Consider the following 16,472-nt stretch of genomic DNA (forward strand, 5'->3'; position numbering starts at 1 on the left):
GTAAAAGAATCCTACATCTTGTAGGAAAAGCAGGTTGGAAATGAATTGTAGGTTGGAAAAGCATGTAGGAAAAGCAGGTTGGAAGTGAATTGTTCCTGGTAGCCTTGGGTGCAGGGAAACTGTCATTTTTAACTACCGAAATCCTGTTTCCACAAGAACAGTGAGACATATCAGCGGAAGTAGCATCCAAGTTGTCAGAACATGCTAGGGACCCCACATGCTGTATGTGGACTTCTAATGGAAAGATGAGCTTTTATGAAATGTTTATTAGAAAGCTCAGAAAGTAAACTTGACTTCCCAGTACCATTTGTAGTGTTTGTAAGTATAAGGGTAAAGGCTATCTTACACTGAAAGTGTTCATAATTTTGAAAGAGGGGAGTAGACAATATTGGTCAAGAAATCCCATTATAAGAGAGCAAGGTTTGCATGCCCTCATTTACATTCCAGCCTGGGAAATGGTCTTTCATGGGATGATAAGAGAAAGGCAGAAGCTTATTCATGACCCTTCTATTAAAACCAAATTTATGAGTGAAAAAGAAATAATGACTGAAAATTTACAAGAATTATGAGGCAAGAATTGAGCAATGTGTTCTGAGCTTTTGCTCTTGCTATCATTAATAAATCTAAGCTGCCCAATTGCTACTCTTATCCCAGGGAGCTGAATGATGATAAGGTATCTCTCCTACATTAGCAATCTGAATGCAGTAACAAAATGTCACTTTGTTGAAGATTAGATGTCAGAGGCGGGTCAAAACAGCAAATGGCCGAATTCAAATCCACACATCTGCAAATTCCTACTCCTAGCACAGTTTCCTTCCTATACACTTATTTGGCACTATTAGGGCTGAGTTTTGTGTGACCTTCCTCAGGCTGCCTATGGAGTTTTGTCATCAGTGTATCAAAAGGTCACAGTACAGGGAAAGTTGAACAATTTCTGTGATGCTCTACTGGCAAAACTCTTTTCCATAAAGCCATTATAATTAAAGTATGCTGCTGGCACAGAGGTAGATTGGTGAACAGGCTAGATGACCCAGACCCTCAAATATGTAAAAACTTAGTGTACAGTTAAATCCTTGTCTCCTGTCACGTACAAAAAGAGAGGGGGGCAGGGTGTTATATTTTAATGTAATGAATATGCAAATATTGTAAGAAACTGTCAGTAATTACTCCAGTCTAGAGATGAGGGAAGTAAAGTTTGTAGGATAAATGCAAGCAGTATAGAATGCTTTAACAGCATGGCTCTGGAGTCAGTAACCTGTAGTCTAATTTAGCTAGCAGCTTACTGTCTTTCTCACTTGGGCAAGTTGCCTAATTTTTCCAAATTTATAATTATGCAATCTGTAAAATGGGAATGGCAATTAAACCTATCTTGGGCAAGTTACATGTTTCCTCATCTCAAATAGTAGTGATGTAATAAAGACTTTCACAGTATGTAGTTATTGGAATAATAATTATAAAACCTACCTTGTTACCAGGAGAAAATGTGACCATGGAAAAACCTAGTATCTGTCTCACAACCACATCCTTACTTATCTAATACTGTTAATTCATACATTGGAACAAAGAAGGGAAAGATTGGTTTATATAAAATACAAAAATATAATACGCAAAAACTTAAAGGGAAACATCAAACAAAATATTTTTGAAAAATAGGTCTAATATATAAACTTTCTATAGATCTGAAAACTTGGGGTGGGGTATAATTTCTAGGAGGTCTGTTGGCAATAAATTCTCTTAGCTTCCTTCCCCCCCCCCAAAAAAAAAAAACCATCTATACTTTACCTGTACTTTTAAGGAACATTTTTTACTGGATACAGAACTCCTGGTTGAGGATTTTATTCTTGCAGACCCTAAATCTATAACTCTGTTATTTTCTGGTCATCAATGTTTCTGATAGAATACCAACTGTCACTTTTTCATTATTCCCCTGTGTGTAATGGAATTTTTTTTCTCCTGGGGTTGATTTTAGGATCTTTATCTTTGTTTTCTAGAAGTTCAACTCTGATCAACATAGGTGTGATTTCTTTGTATTTATCCTGGTTAGGTTACACTAATATTTCTGGATTTGTGAGTTGCCATTTCTGATCAAATTTAGAGTAAAGTTGGCCAGTTGCATGAATTTAGAGTGCTTGATATTGTTTCACATGTAACTGAGGTTTTGTTAGTGTTTTCCCCCCCCCCCCAATCTTTTTTCTCCCTATGCTTCAATTGCATAATTTTCATTGAGCTGAGTTCAAGGTCACGGATCTTTTGTTGTATGTAATCTTCTGTTAATCTCATCCAATGACTTTTTAAATTTTTTTGATTTCAGATATTCTATTTAGTATCGATTTATTTTTTTACAATGTGCAAATCTCTTAAGAAATTCTCAATATCTTCACTTATCTCTCTTTTCCTGTGAATTGTTCAACGTTTTAATCTTACTTATTTTAAAGTTCTGTCTGACACATGAAAAAATGCTCAATATCACTCATCAGGGAAATACAAGTCAAAACCACAATGAGCTACCACTCACACCTGTCAGAATGGCTAACATTAACAACGTAGGCAACAATAGATGTTGGTGAGGATGCAGAGAAAGAGGATCTCTTTTGCATAGCTGGTGGGAATGCAAACTGGTGCAGCCACTCTGGAAAACAGTATGGAGGTTCCTCAAAAAATTAAAAATAGAACTACCCTATGACCCAGCAATTGCACACTAGGTTATCCAGGGGATACAGGTGTGCTGTTTTGAAAGGGTACATGCACCCCAAAGTTTATAGCAGCGCTATTGACAATAGCCAAAGTATGGAAGGAGCCCAAATGTTCATCTACGGATGAATGGATAAAGAAGATGTGGTGTTTATATATACAATGGAGTATTACTCGGCAATCAAAAAGAATGAAATCTTGCCATTTGCAACCACGTGGATGGAACTAGAATATATTATGCTAAGTGAAATTAGTCAGAGAAAGACAAATATGTGACTTCACTTATATGAGGACTCTAAGATGCAAAACAGATGAACATAAGGGAAGGGAAGCAATAATATAAAAACAGGGAAAGGGACAAAACATAAGAGAGTCTTAAATATGGAGAACAGAAGGTTGCTGGAGGGGTTGTAGGAGGGGGATGGACTAAATGGGTAAAGGGCATTAAGGAATCTACTCCTGAAATCATTGTTCCACCATATGCTAACTAACTTGGATGTAAATTAAACAATAAATAAATTTAAAAAGTCCTGTCTGAAAATAACAATACCTGATTTACTTCTGAGTACATTTCTTTAGACTATTGGTTACATGTTACTGTTCCCCCCCCCCACATATGTTAATTTTTTAATGAATAGTGGATATTTTGAGTGATACCAGACTGGATTCTTTTATTTTCTACTGGAGAGTGTGAAGTTTTGTTTGTGGAAGCAGTTAAATTACTGATGGATCACCTTGAACCTGTGAAGTCTTGGCTTTGTGATTTGCAAGACCAGATCTATTTCTTTCTTACTCTATTTTAGTCCTGGAATGTGTCTTTACTCTATTTTAGTCCTGGAATGTGTCTTTACTTCTGAAGTGGAGGGGGCTCTTTCTGGATGCTCAGCACTTCCCGACTAAAGTCAGTGTACTCCATGTTAATAGAGCAGGGGTCACACTTTGCCTATTCTGTTGCCTTCTGCATTCCTCTCCTCCAAATCTATAATACTTGGGATGCCTGGATGGCTCAGTCAGTTAAGCATGTGACTCTTGATTTTGGCTCAGGTCATATCATCATGATTTGTGAGTTTAAGCACCACATCTGGTACCAGAAGTTTGACCTAAGGCGGAAGGAATCAACCAGCTCAAAGCCCACAGTCTCAGCATAATTTCTTCTATGTATTGGCACACAGCACTGAGATTGTGCTTGTATCTTCATTTCTTTCAAATCATTTTATTGTAAACCATGCAAGACAAGGAGCTAATCTTTGAGCTTAGTTGTCCTCCTAGGAACCAGATTCTTGCTTCTGAATCTTTATTTAGTGGTTGTAGCCGTGCTATTCTTAGGTGGAACATCTTAATTCTGTCTACTTGTTTGGATTGAACGGTTTTGTCTGCTTTGGGTTCTTTCTTGCTCTGTGCTATCCACTCTTGGGCAAGCTTGTTCATGATAACTTTTGACCTGGAATGAGATAATAGAATCTACTAAAGAAGGTTGGTGAGCCAGACCAAACATCCTATGTTAATCTACTTCTGAGTTCTTTGAACAAATATTTATTGAACTTCTGTATGTCAGGATCTCAGAAAATGGAGATGAGTTCCATTGAGAAATCCTGATGTGTAGTACAAATTACTTACACTAAGAGTAAAAAAACTGGTTGTTAAAACTTGATTGGGGGAAAAGCATATCTGTGTGTGTGTGTGTGTGTGTGTGTGTGTGTGTATACAAATAGTGTTTATCATGATTGAACAATGGGAACTTCAGCAAAATAGTTTGCATTGGCCTGATGCTCAACATTTAATTTGCTTTACCCGTGAAACCGAAAGACCTTCCTCCCCAGGCTGCTGCAGAGAAACTTTCTGAAGTCAGCTTATGAGCCCAGTGCCGGGAAATGGCATTTAGCATAGCTGGCATGTTCCTGAGGCAATGGTTACCTACGGAGAGCAGTGGTGGAGGCAAATTGCTTCTCAATTTTATGCGACGCTGACTTGTCAACCCAGAGGATGCATTTCATTATCTGTGACTTTGCTGGGGATTAGTTTGGACAGCTCATTGAGGCAGATCTGCCTATCAAAGCAACACTGAGAGATTTATTTATTTATTTAAATATATTTTCCTATTGTAAAGAAAATTAAAAGCAAAAAGTGAAAACAAAAACTTTAAGAATTACAAAAAAAAACCCGGAGAAAATGGAATCTAACCAAGTTTTTGGAGCAGTCCAGTTTTCCAGATATAACCACCTATTGCAAGTGGTCATTCGTTTGTCCTGGGAAGGGATTCCAGGGTTAGAAAGTAATGAGTTGCTCTGTTCTTTCCTTCCATTTCCCCCTTGAGATGGCCACAAAGAAAAGGTATTTTTGTGATCCCATTCCGTCATTTCAATATGCCAGAGTTTCTGAATTCCATACTAGTCTAGTCCCATTCTCTTGGGATTCAAATATTTGAGCAGCAGAGCCTGAACCTCACAGCACCCTCCTTTATCATTAATCCAAGAATTCAGGAACAAATGCATTTCTGTCCACCCATGCACAGAAGAGGCTCTGGAAACTACTACAGAGAAGTTTTGAGAAGATGCTAAACAGTAGTGGTTTTCAACATTTTCTTAGCTCTGGGATCCTTTGGCAGAATTAAAGTTTATAAAAGCTTGGTGGAAATGGGTGGAAACTTAATGTCTCACTTGTGTCACTCCAATCTGGCCCTTCAAGTAGCTCTTTGAACCAATGCCTTAAAGCTATTTGAGTATGTTTAAGGTAACTCATGCTTATTATGGAAAATTTGGCAGGTTCAAAAAAAATCACATCACTCAGTAACTACCTTTTAACATGTCATGTATATATACTTGTGTATATGTATGTATGTTTTTAAAATTTTGAAAATGTGGATTATGTTAACTTCATATCCCACCTTTTATTTGAAATTTTGTTTTTTATCAGTTTCAGGAGTAGAGTTTAGTGATTATCACTTACATATAATACCCAGTGCTCACCACAAGTGCCTTCCTTAATACCTGTCACCCATTTAGCTCATCGCCCCCCTCCCTCCAGCAACCCTCAGTTTGTTCTCTATAATTAAGAGTCTTTTATGGTTTGCCTGCCTTCTTTGAAATTTTAATACAAATAACATATGTTCTTTGAAAACACTCCACTTAGGGGCGCCTGGGTGGCTCAGTCAGTTGAGCGTCTGACTTTGGCTTAGGTCATGATCTCGCTGTTGACAAGTTTGAGCCCCGTGTCGGGCTCTGTGCTGACAGCTCAGAGCCTGGAGCCTGCTTCGGATTTTGTGTCTTCCTCTCTCTCTGCCCCTCCTTTGCTCATGCTCTTTCTCTGTCTCAAAAATAAATAATTTTTTTTTAATGTTTAAGAAATCACTCCACTTAATGTTATAATATGTGGATCTGCCCTTTGCCTGTTGTTGTATAGACAGACGTTTCTCCAATTTTGTCTATTGTAAACAATGATCCATGTCTGTGTCCTAAAGACAAATCACAGATGTAAAAATATCTGTGGTGTCACTAAAAATATCTTATGAAAAAGAGTAAACCAAGACTCCTATATCTGTATATCCAGTGGTTCCATGGAAGGACCTGAATGGGAAACTATGCCCTTGATTGGATTTAGGCTTGATTTATAATGGGAACAAGCATGAGATAGTTGAATAGGAAGGAAGTGTCCTTGCTTCTCTGCTTGCTTCTTAGCCTCTTCTTGCTTTTTCACAGGGAGTGTAATTAGTAAATCTAATTGCTTAGATAGAGCAGGATTAGCAAACATTTTTGGTAAAGGCCAGAATGTAAATACTTTAGGCTTTGTAGACCATGGGGTTTGTGGCAACTATTCAACTCTATTGTAAAGGGAGAACAGACACAGACAATCTGTAAGTGAATGGGTATAGCAGTGTTCAAATCTTTATTCACAAAAAAAGATGGTGGGCTGAATTTGGCCTATAAGCTGTAGTTTGCTGACCCATGACTTTGAGCCCAAGATAATGATTGGATGAGGTTTACTGGTGGGTAGGGTAGCTGTGCACATAAGGACAGACTGCTCCATCTGGCCACCATTTCTCTAGGCCTTAAAACTAGTAAACTGATAAGGCCCAGTTAGGAGGTCCATAATCCATACCATACCATACCTTACCATAATCCTTTTTCTTTCCCCACCTGAATATTGGTCAGTGCTCTGGCCCAGAGGGTGGTTCAGTTGGATCCCAGCTTGCATGTGAGAAGCAGATGACCTTTCATAGGCCTTGAGACTAAGCTGTGTGTTATAACCTAATATTATCAAAATTTCTTTTTAAGGAATGTAGGGTAAGGCTCTGCTGAAAATAAAGAGGGATTTTATTAATTTTATGCTGTAATATCTTTTGAGTTCCTTTGGAACTCTTGTTGGTAAGAGGGTAATAGGGCATGAATTCTGGGGTTGTTTAGTTAGATACCATCAAACTCATCCCATAGTTTTTATGGAAGCAATACCTTTTCTGCATGCACTGTTAGCATGACATTTCAGCACAATGGGCTATATTTTCTTCCCTGGCTAAAACTAAAAAAAGTCACTCGAGTGTCTGCTGCATGTGACTGTTGTTCAGAGAACAGCATTTAGAGATGGCAGGAGGCCAGATGGACTAATCTGATTGCAAGTGGAGCAGGGGCTTCTGGCCTGTCTCGTGGGATCTTCCGTGAGGACACTCTAATGAAAAATAGATTAGATTTTTACCAAGTGGAGCTTCAGGTGTCAAATGCCTAAATTGTACCATTTCCCTTCCTCATTACAATTACTGTCATAAGAATTGATTCACATCGTGCTTTTTTTTTTTTTTTGGGTGGGTGTGGGGGGAGTCCTCATTGCAGTTTTACCAGGGGGTAAAAATAAGACCTGGGAGCGCATTATCTGCACTGCCCTGGAAACCACTGGTCCCTGTAATTGTGAGGTATATTTTCTTTCTCAAGCAATCTGTATGTGGAGGTACTTTATGAAAACTCATGTTCTCAGTGGGGAAAGCATGTCCTGGGATGTAGAAGAGAACTTGCTCAAAGGAGGCGAAAGTAGAGTCAGCAGATACTGGTGGCATAATTTATATATATAATATCTAATATGTTATATATATAACATATATACAATATATAATATATGTTATATATATATAATATATATATATTATATATTGTATATATGTTATATATATAATATATATTATATATATAACATATATACATATAAATATATATGTAATATATAATATGTATTATATATATAAATGATAGGTTGTGCTAGAAAAGCCATTTATAAGGAAATACAAGTAACAACTAAAAATAACAACCAAGGAAGCAAAAAGCAAGTGATGAATGGATTCTGTAGCTAACTTTTTAATATCAAGGTATTTGAAGAATGCTGCTTCCAAGGGAATATTTAAAAAAAAATAAGAATACTGGGAAGGGAGTAGAGACTTTCTAGAATTTTTTTTTTTTTCCAGCATGCAGAAAGGACTGGGGCCCTAAAGCTCAGTAATGATAAAAATGTGGGCTTGCTTTCTGGTCTCTAACTCCAAGACCACTGCTTTTCTTTTCACTCACAAATTTTTCTTTAGGAGCAAATCGTTTTGTACTCATTTTTCATATAGACATGAACTTGGTTTGCATTGCTTTTCCTTCAGTAGGGGTGGGTCAACATTTTATTGGGTATATTCTGAAGAGTGCTCATCTTAAGAGATGATACATGAGGGGGAAAAATTTCCTAATTAAATAAGTTTGGGAGAAGTAGTAGCTCACTATATCCCTCTCTTGGATGGTTTCCTCACATGTTGGTGTAGTGAAGAGCCTGGGAAAAGTCACAGGAAAGAGGCTTTTTGACTTTATTTACGCAGAGTGTCTGAAACATACTTTGTCCTGGTGCCCTTTTGGGTGTTAATTAGACATCACTGAACATAATTTGGAAAACTGATTTGGATGTGCCATTAACAGGTGCTCCACCTGATTAAGGGTGCTAGTTGTAGCCCTGATTAAAATTTGCTGTTCCAGAAAGAAGAGCTAGTAATATTTACTGAGATTCCACACTATGACCTGTAATTCTCTTTATCTTCTAACTGTTGTTTCTTTTTGTCCTCCCTCTCATACCATCCTGTAGATATTCTTTTCTTTAGTTAATACAAGAAACCTGAGATTCTGAGAGACAAAGTGGTGTTTCCAAAGTATGTAATAAATTAGTTGTGTAAAAGAAGTAACCAGCTTAAGTTGTTTTTCTCCATATACTAGGCTCTTTGAACTAGACCATGGAAGGCAAGCAGGTAACTATTTCCTGGTAGAGAGAGAATTATCTTGGTTTGCCTGGTACCCTGGAATGCAGAGTACTAAAATCAGGAGAATCTCAGGCAAACTGAGATGAGCTGGTCACCTTATATTTCTTCCTTTTACCATCACAATAAACATAGATAAGCCATCGTAGAACTCTCTTCTGCTGAAACTGCATATTGGCTCAGAATCTGCCCTGACACCACGGTCCAGGCAGCCACTACCGATCAAAGTGTGTGTGTGTGGGTGTGTGGGAGAAGGGTGAAGGGGAGGTTATCTCATCTCTAACCTATATTATGCTGGCTCCTATGAAATCTTTTGCATGCCAAATACCCTGAGTGCTAGGAGAGGGCTCCCTGCAGAGACTCTGGCTGTGTATTTCAGACTCTGAGCTATATCCACCATGTCAGGCGAACACGATAACTGCCATGCTATGGAAACAATCCACCATGGAATGAACTGACATTTAGTGATTTTTTCACTTCCCTTCAGGCTGATAGCTTTCATTTGTGACCCAAATCCATTCTTCCCAATTCCCCAACCCATTAAATCTAGGCTAGTCTTGTTCTTGTATTTTGTTTTAGCCTCAGCTCTCAGTTCTCAGAACATGCCTAGAATAAGTGAGTTAATATCAAAGAAAGTGATTCTACCAACTTAAAAACAGAATCAATTTATTGAAGCTTCTCTGTAAAGTCGAAATGTTTTCCCCTTTATCAACAGAACATTTTAATTATATCATAGATCAAAGTAAATACTAAAATGTGTAGGACTTAGACTAAACAAGGAAGTCCATCAAATCTGTTTCTAATTACCATAGAGTATTTTCTGATATCCTGAATTAAAAATCAGCCCTAATCCTCCAATCCTATACAACTTGTAAGCTTCTTTATGTATATGTTCAATTTTAGAACACAAATCGTAAATGTACGGCTTGGTGCATTTAGTAAGTGAACATACTCTTGTAATCATTACCCAGATGAAGAGAGTATTATCAGCACCTTGGAAATACTTTTTATGCCATGTCTCAGCCACTCCTCCTTCCAACATCTACCACTCTCCTGACTTTAATTCCTGTAGAATATGTTTACCTGTTTTTGAGCTTTATATAAATGGCATCTTTTGCATCTGGATTCTTTCATTTACTGTTAGGCTTGTCATAAGCATTTAGGTTGCTGTATATAGTAGTAGTTCATTCTTTCTCATCACTACATCATATCTGTTACTGTGCCACAGTGCATTTATGCAGGCCACTGTTGTTAGGCATTTGAGTTCTGGTTTTTGGCTAGTACAGTGTTGCAACGAACATTCTCATACGTGTATTTTTGGTGAACACACACACATACACATTTCTATTGGATATGTACTTAAGAGTGGAATTGCTGAGTTATGATAGTGTGTCCATATATTTAGCATTAGTAGATAATAGCAAACAATTTTCCGAAGCAGCTGTATTAAGTTATACCCCTGGCAGCAATTATGATAGTCCCAAGCAGTCCACAGCTTCATCAACAGCTAAGATCTATTCTAACAAAGAAAATATTTATCTTCATGCATAGGAGAATCTTTGTGGAAGTGGATCTCCTCATTGCTGCCCCTTGCCTTCCTGCCTACCTCCTTTTCAGAAGATTCTCAATTAAATCCTCCCTTTTCTCAGTCTGCATACTCTTTCCTGCTCTTTGTTAGAAAAATTCATTAGAAATGTGATGTACTACTCCCCAGGAGTATGTGCATTTGTGCGGAGGACTAGGGGTAATGGTAACATAAGAAAAATGAAAGTCCATAGTTTCTATTAGGGTTCACACTTAGTGTTGAGCATTCTTTGGGTTTGGACAAATGTATAATGATGTGTATCCACAATTATAGTATCCTACAGAGTAGTTTCACTGTCCTAAAAACCCACTATATTTTGTCAGTTCATCCTTCCCTTTTCCCAAGCTCTGGCAACTACTGATCCATTTTAGTCTCTCCATAGTTTTGCCTTCTCTAGAATATCTTAGAGAGTCATAAATGTAGCCTTTTCAGATTGGCTGATTTTATTTAGTAATGTACATTTAAGTTTCCTCCATGTCTTTTCATTTCTTGAGAGCTTATTTCCTTCTAATGTTGAATAATAATCCATTGTCTGGATGTTCCACAGTTTATCCATTCACTTACTGAAGGACATATTGGTCGTATCCAAGTTTTGCAAATTATGAATAAAGCTTTTATAAACATCTGTGTACAGGTTTTTGTGTGGACCTAAGTTTTCAACTTTTTAAATACCAAGGAGCACAGCTGCTAGATAGTATGGTTAAGAGTGTCTGCAGACTTTTGATTGTCCTATCCATGGCCTGCTGTACTCAATTATGTTACCTTCCTGGCACCCCATCTCTATATCAGATATTTCTGCTCTGATAGTCTTCAAATCCTTTAAACTCAGTAAATCTAAACTCAACAGATGAAATCATCATCTGCAATCCTACTCCTGTACTGACAAACTAGCTCCACTTTCGAATTCTCTTGTTTCTAGTTAACCTTCATTCTTCCATGGTTATATGGCTTTGCAATGCCTTTCATCTTCCTACTTCCTCTCCCTTTCCCTCCATCCATGATTTGTAACCAAGTTCTATAAGTTTCTTCACTCTAAGATCCACTTTGTTAGAGCCCTTCCTGCCCTGTCCCCGCCCCCTCCACTCTCTGGTTTAGTTCCTCATTTTTGCTTAAGCTATTACAATAGCCACTCTCTTGTTTATAAGCTTCCACTCCCCCCCCCCACTAATCCAATTAATTTTGTAAACTCCTGTTTGCTAAGTAATTCTTCATAAGTAATACTTGGATTATGCTATTCTTCTAGAAAATTATCAGTTGTTTCCTAGTCTCACCTAGTGGTGATTAAAGGCTAAACTCCTTATCTGGTCAATCAAGACCTGTATTCCAGCTTCCATCTGCCTTCCTAGACTGATTTCCCTCTCTCTCCTGATATGCTTTGTGACTTCTTGCCTTTGTGCTTTGCTCAGATTGTTCCCTTACCTCGGAATATTCTCACCCTTTATATTTCTCACTGTGGAAATCTTATTTCTCAAAACCAGATGAATGAACATGAGTTTCCTAATTGTGCACTTGCCATTCCGTGTGCAGATTGTCTCATTCAACTAACCTACAATTTAATGGAGGCTCTTCCAAATTGGATTAATTATTAAGAATCTTCTGAGCTTTGTACAGATACACTGAAGTATAGGATAAGCCTACTGCAACACACTGTTGTTTCTTTTTACATATTACCTTAAGATGACTTAATGTTTTTTGTGCAGAATATGCTACACATATATATATGTGTGTGTATATATATATATACATATATATATTTATTATTATTATTATTAGGTTACAAGATTGTTTAGGGCATGGATGGATTTTTTTTTTTAATTTTTTTAATGTTTATTTTTGAGAGAGACAGAGACAGAATGCGAGTGGGTTAGGGGCAGAGAGAGAGAGGGAGACACAGAATCTGAAGCAGGCTCCAGGCTCTGAGCTGTCAGCAAAGAGCCTGACGTGGGGCTTGAACTCATGAGCTGTGAGAGCATGACCTGGGCCGAAGTCAGGCTGAACCGACTGAGTCACCCAGGCACCCCAAGGGCATGGATGGATCTTTTAGCTCTGAATGCCTTGAATTTCTCAGCATAGTTATTTGCAGATCTTGGTGCTTAATTCATATAGATTTAATAAGTTAATAATACAGTTCTCCAGGGAACTCCAATGATGAATTAAAAAAAATTATTATTCTCATACTCTATCTGTTCTTGGCCTTGCTCTTTTTTCTAAAATGTCTTTTATCACACTCTGATTTCTTTTTTTGGCTGTCATGACAGGACACCTATTTCCAGGATGGGTCCAAAATCTCGATATCATTCAGGAGACTGGGAAAGCAATTAAACCTGTGTAAATCTCTCTTATTTCTGGGAAACCCTATGTTTGAATCAATTCAAGCACACTGTTTTTGATGGGGGAAGGAGAATATTATTCACTCTAACAGAACTACAGAGCCCAGAGTATGATAGGAAAATCATGACTATAAAATGATCTTCCTCATGTGTGTGAAGACAGAAAGATATCAAATTGCCCTGGGTGATTTGTTCTTACAATTGCTCATGGTGATTTATTCAACTTCAAGTCTCTTCTAAGTTTTTCCAGAGAAAGATAAGGCCAAATTACCTGCTGGTGCCTAATCTTTCAGTACGATTACTTAAGAGAATGCTTTGGGGCAGTTTTCTGCTTTGATGATATTATGGTGCATTCACCATTTAACAATGGTGAGATGATTGTCATTTATGGGACCCATCCTAACTGCACAATGGTTTCTGATTAGGATAGGGCCGAAATTGTTGCTGATTAGAGTAACACACTGTGTTTGGCTGTTATTGCCCCATATCTCCTTTGAAAAAGGTGGCACCTGTAAAAATCAATAATGCATGAGTTGAGAAAGCTCTGAGATAGCATTTCTGTTAAGTCCAGAAGGAATGAAAGAATCAAACTTTCTCAATCTCCCAAGTTTCTCTTTTTATTCCTATCAAAGAGTTTATGTAGAGCACCTGTGTTGTGCTTTTTTACTATGCCAGCTGTTGTGGGTTAGACAAGAGAAATATAAGTCATTATTTCTGTCCTCAAGTAGTTTGATTTTGTTGGGTGAGACAAGACACTTAAACATACACAACTAAAAGGCAATGCAAGACCGTATGTGGGCAGTTTGCCAAGTATGTTATATAGAGAATGTGATCAAATTTAAAAGAGAAGGAAACGTGTTATCTTTAAGGATGATTGGACTTAACTGGTCTGGATATTATGTGAGTCTAAAATGAAATAAGGAACAAGAGCACTAATAGAGCTAGCTGTTGGTATCTTTTGTCTTTTAGGCAGGGGTTTGAGTGCTTAGGAGGATATCTAAGAATTTTTAAATGGACATCTTGGGTAATTCTTAATGTATATTGTATTCATTATCCCTGAAGGTGCCAGAAAGTAAACAACCTCTTTCTAATGGTGGTATCTCATTTTGCATTCTTAAAGTGATTTTATTTACAGCTGGGCTATTAATTATCTTCATCAGTGGCAACCTTTGAGCCATTCATTTGCTTTCTTTGCATTCTGGTGTTTTCCTGCTGTCTCTCTTTGTGAGTGCACTTCTCTCTCTGCAGTGATCTATAGTGCTCAAGAAAGGGTTTTTAAATTGACAGGCTGAAAGATATCAGCACCCGGGAGAGTTTATTAAACCCACAGCCAATGAACTTGGTTCAGCCAATGTCTTTAAAAGAATGAGTGTCTGAAAAGCTGCAGGGTACTGTATCGTTTTAGCACTGAAAAATGAGACAGAGATTTTGAACAGTGTGAAATGGACATTCTGTTCTGTAGTTGAAAGTGTGTGTGAGGGAGGAAGAGATTATGTTAATGGAAGACTGGAGAAGAAAATCTGAACAGGAACAAATTTCTGTAAGTGGCAGTTTTCCAAGGACTCTCAAGGATCAGGGCAAGGAAGCAGGATTCTTTTGGATGGAAAACAGTTCTACATCCATATTTTGCCCTCTTTATTTTCCTGTTTCAAGAGAAAAACATATGAGGCTTTAAATGAAACAGCAAACCCCCTAGATTATTTAGATACTCACTTGTCTATGTGCATGGGTTGGACCGGCTGGTTCCTGGAGGCCCTGTCCAGCCCCTGGTTTTGAGGGTCTCTCCCAAGAAAGCAGTTTGTGTTTAATTTAAATGTGAAGTAGACATTCTGTTGGACATTCTACAATATCGGCCAAAAAGCTCAAATAATAATGTGGTATTGCACATTCTCCAGTATGTTACCTGGATCATATCTCTCATTTCCTGCTTTCATTTGTCATTCTCACTTACTGCGCACCTAAAAGTAATAAGAGACTAGGATACAAAGACCGATAGGCCCCTACCTCAAGGAGTTTGGAATCCAGGGGGGTAGACAGAAAATTGCCAAATAAATTTGTGATGGAAACAACAGAGGTCAGAAAAGGATTCCAGGACTGAGGTGAGTTTTGATGCCTTGTAAGGTTAGCTAGGTAAAATGTTGTAAGGACAACAGATTATGTGTCATGAGGCTTTTAGAAGGTTAAGTTCATATAATATTGGAATAATTTTTCTTGGTAAATTGCACTTGACTATAATTTCTATATAAATGTTACTGACACATATATAATAAACTGAAAGAAGAAAATACTCAAAAGGAAAAATGATTTAATCATACAGTTTGATTATTTCACATATATTTGAAATAATTTTTCCTTTAATAAGCTAAACTCTGACCTAAATGCTACCATTTTACATTGTCCTGATCACTTGCAAGAGAGTCAGAAAAACTGAATGCTACCTCTCCTGATACTTACGTTCTTGAATGTTTAGTTAGTTTATCTGGTTGCCTTTTGAGTAATGGGGCTGTTTGACTTACTAAGTTTTGGTGGTTATCTGAAACAGCCATATGAAAAGAAGTTATATATTTTGTGGGCTTTTGACATGAGCTCTGGTGGCTTCAAATGCATAATAGACTTTTTAATTGTTACTTTGGGCACAACCCTTAATACCCTCCCCTAGCATTATCTATCAAATGGGGAAAATACCCTTTCTTCTTCACAGAGTTGCAGTCAGGTTCAAACAAAGCCGTGTGTGAAGATCTTTCACAGACTAGAAACTCTTATAGTATTCTACTTTTAGGTTCGAAACACTAAGCTCTCTGGAAAATTCTGGCTTTTCAAACTATCCCACAGTGTTATTGGTATCTAGTTTCCATCTTCCTACATTACACACACACACACACACACACACACACACACACACACACACACACAAATGCATGTAAATACAAAATTCTAGAATTCACCAATCTTATATAATGAATTCAGTCTATAAACATACAGGAGGGCTAGATTTTAGTTATAAATTCTCAGAATTTTTTTTCTATATTTAAGCCACCTTTCATATAAAATTCAATTGAGACAGGGAAACTGAAGGACTCCATAAAAACCTGCTTTTTGCTCCTTTTCCTGATTCCATTCTTGCAAGGACCTGCACCCCCACTTTACACCTGCCTCAGAATGTATATAGTATATGTCCTTCTGGTAAGGGGCAAGGAGTTAATGACCTTTTTAGAAGAGATAACATCTCAGGAAGGACCAGGTGAGAATGACCTCATATGCACATTCTAGACCAATGACTCTAGACACCTCAATGCCAAGAGCCACTGAGTCCAAGGAATAATTGACTTATGAAGGACACCTGGGCCCTGTCCTTGTTCTAACAGGTTCCTGGATGCCTAAGAGGACACGTACACCAGACCACAATCCTCAATAAAAATTCTGGACCCGAAACAAAGATGGGACTCTTCTCTCCTTTCTGAGTCTCCCAGATACCATCTGTATCTGTGCTCTCTCTACACCTTAATTAAACTCTGCTTTCATCTCCTGCTGGCTCATGTTTGATATCCATACAGTACACAGCCAGGGTCCTTTGGGGTCCTCAGACCCGGCTGGCCTGCCTGCA

The sequence above is a fragment of the Lynx rufus genome, unplaced genomic scaffold (genome assembly GCF_022079265.1).
Source record: "Lynx rufus isolate CCGP_SWC_20201006 ecotype Redwood Valley unplaced genomic scaffold, mLynRuf1.p SCAF_18, whole genome shotgun sequence".
Taxonomy (NCBI): domain Eukaryota; kingdom Metazoa; phylum Chordata; class Mammalia; order Carnivora; family Felidae; genus Lynx; species Lynx rufus.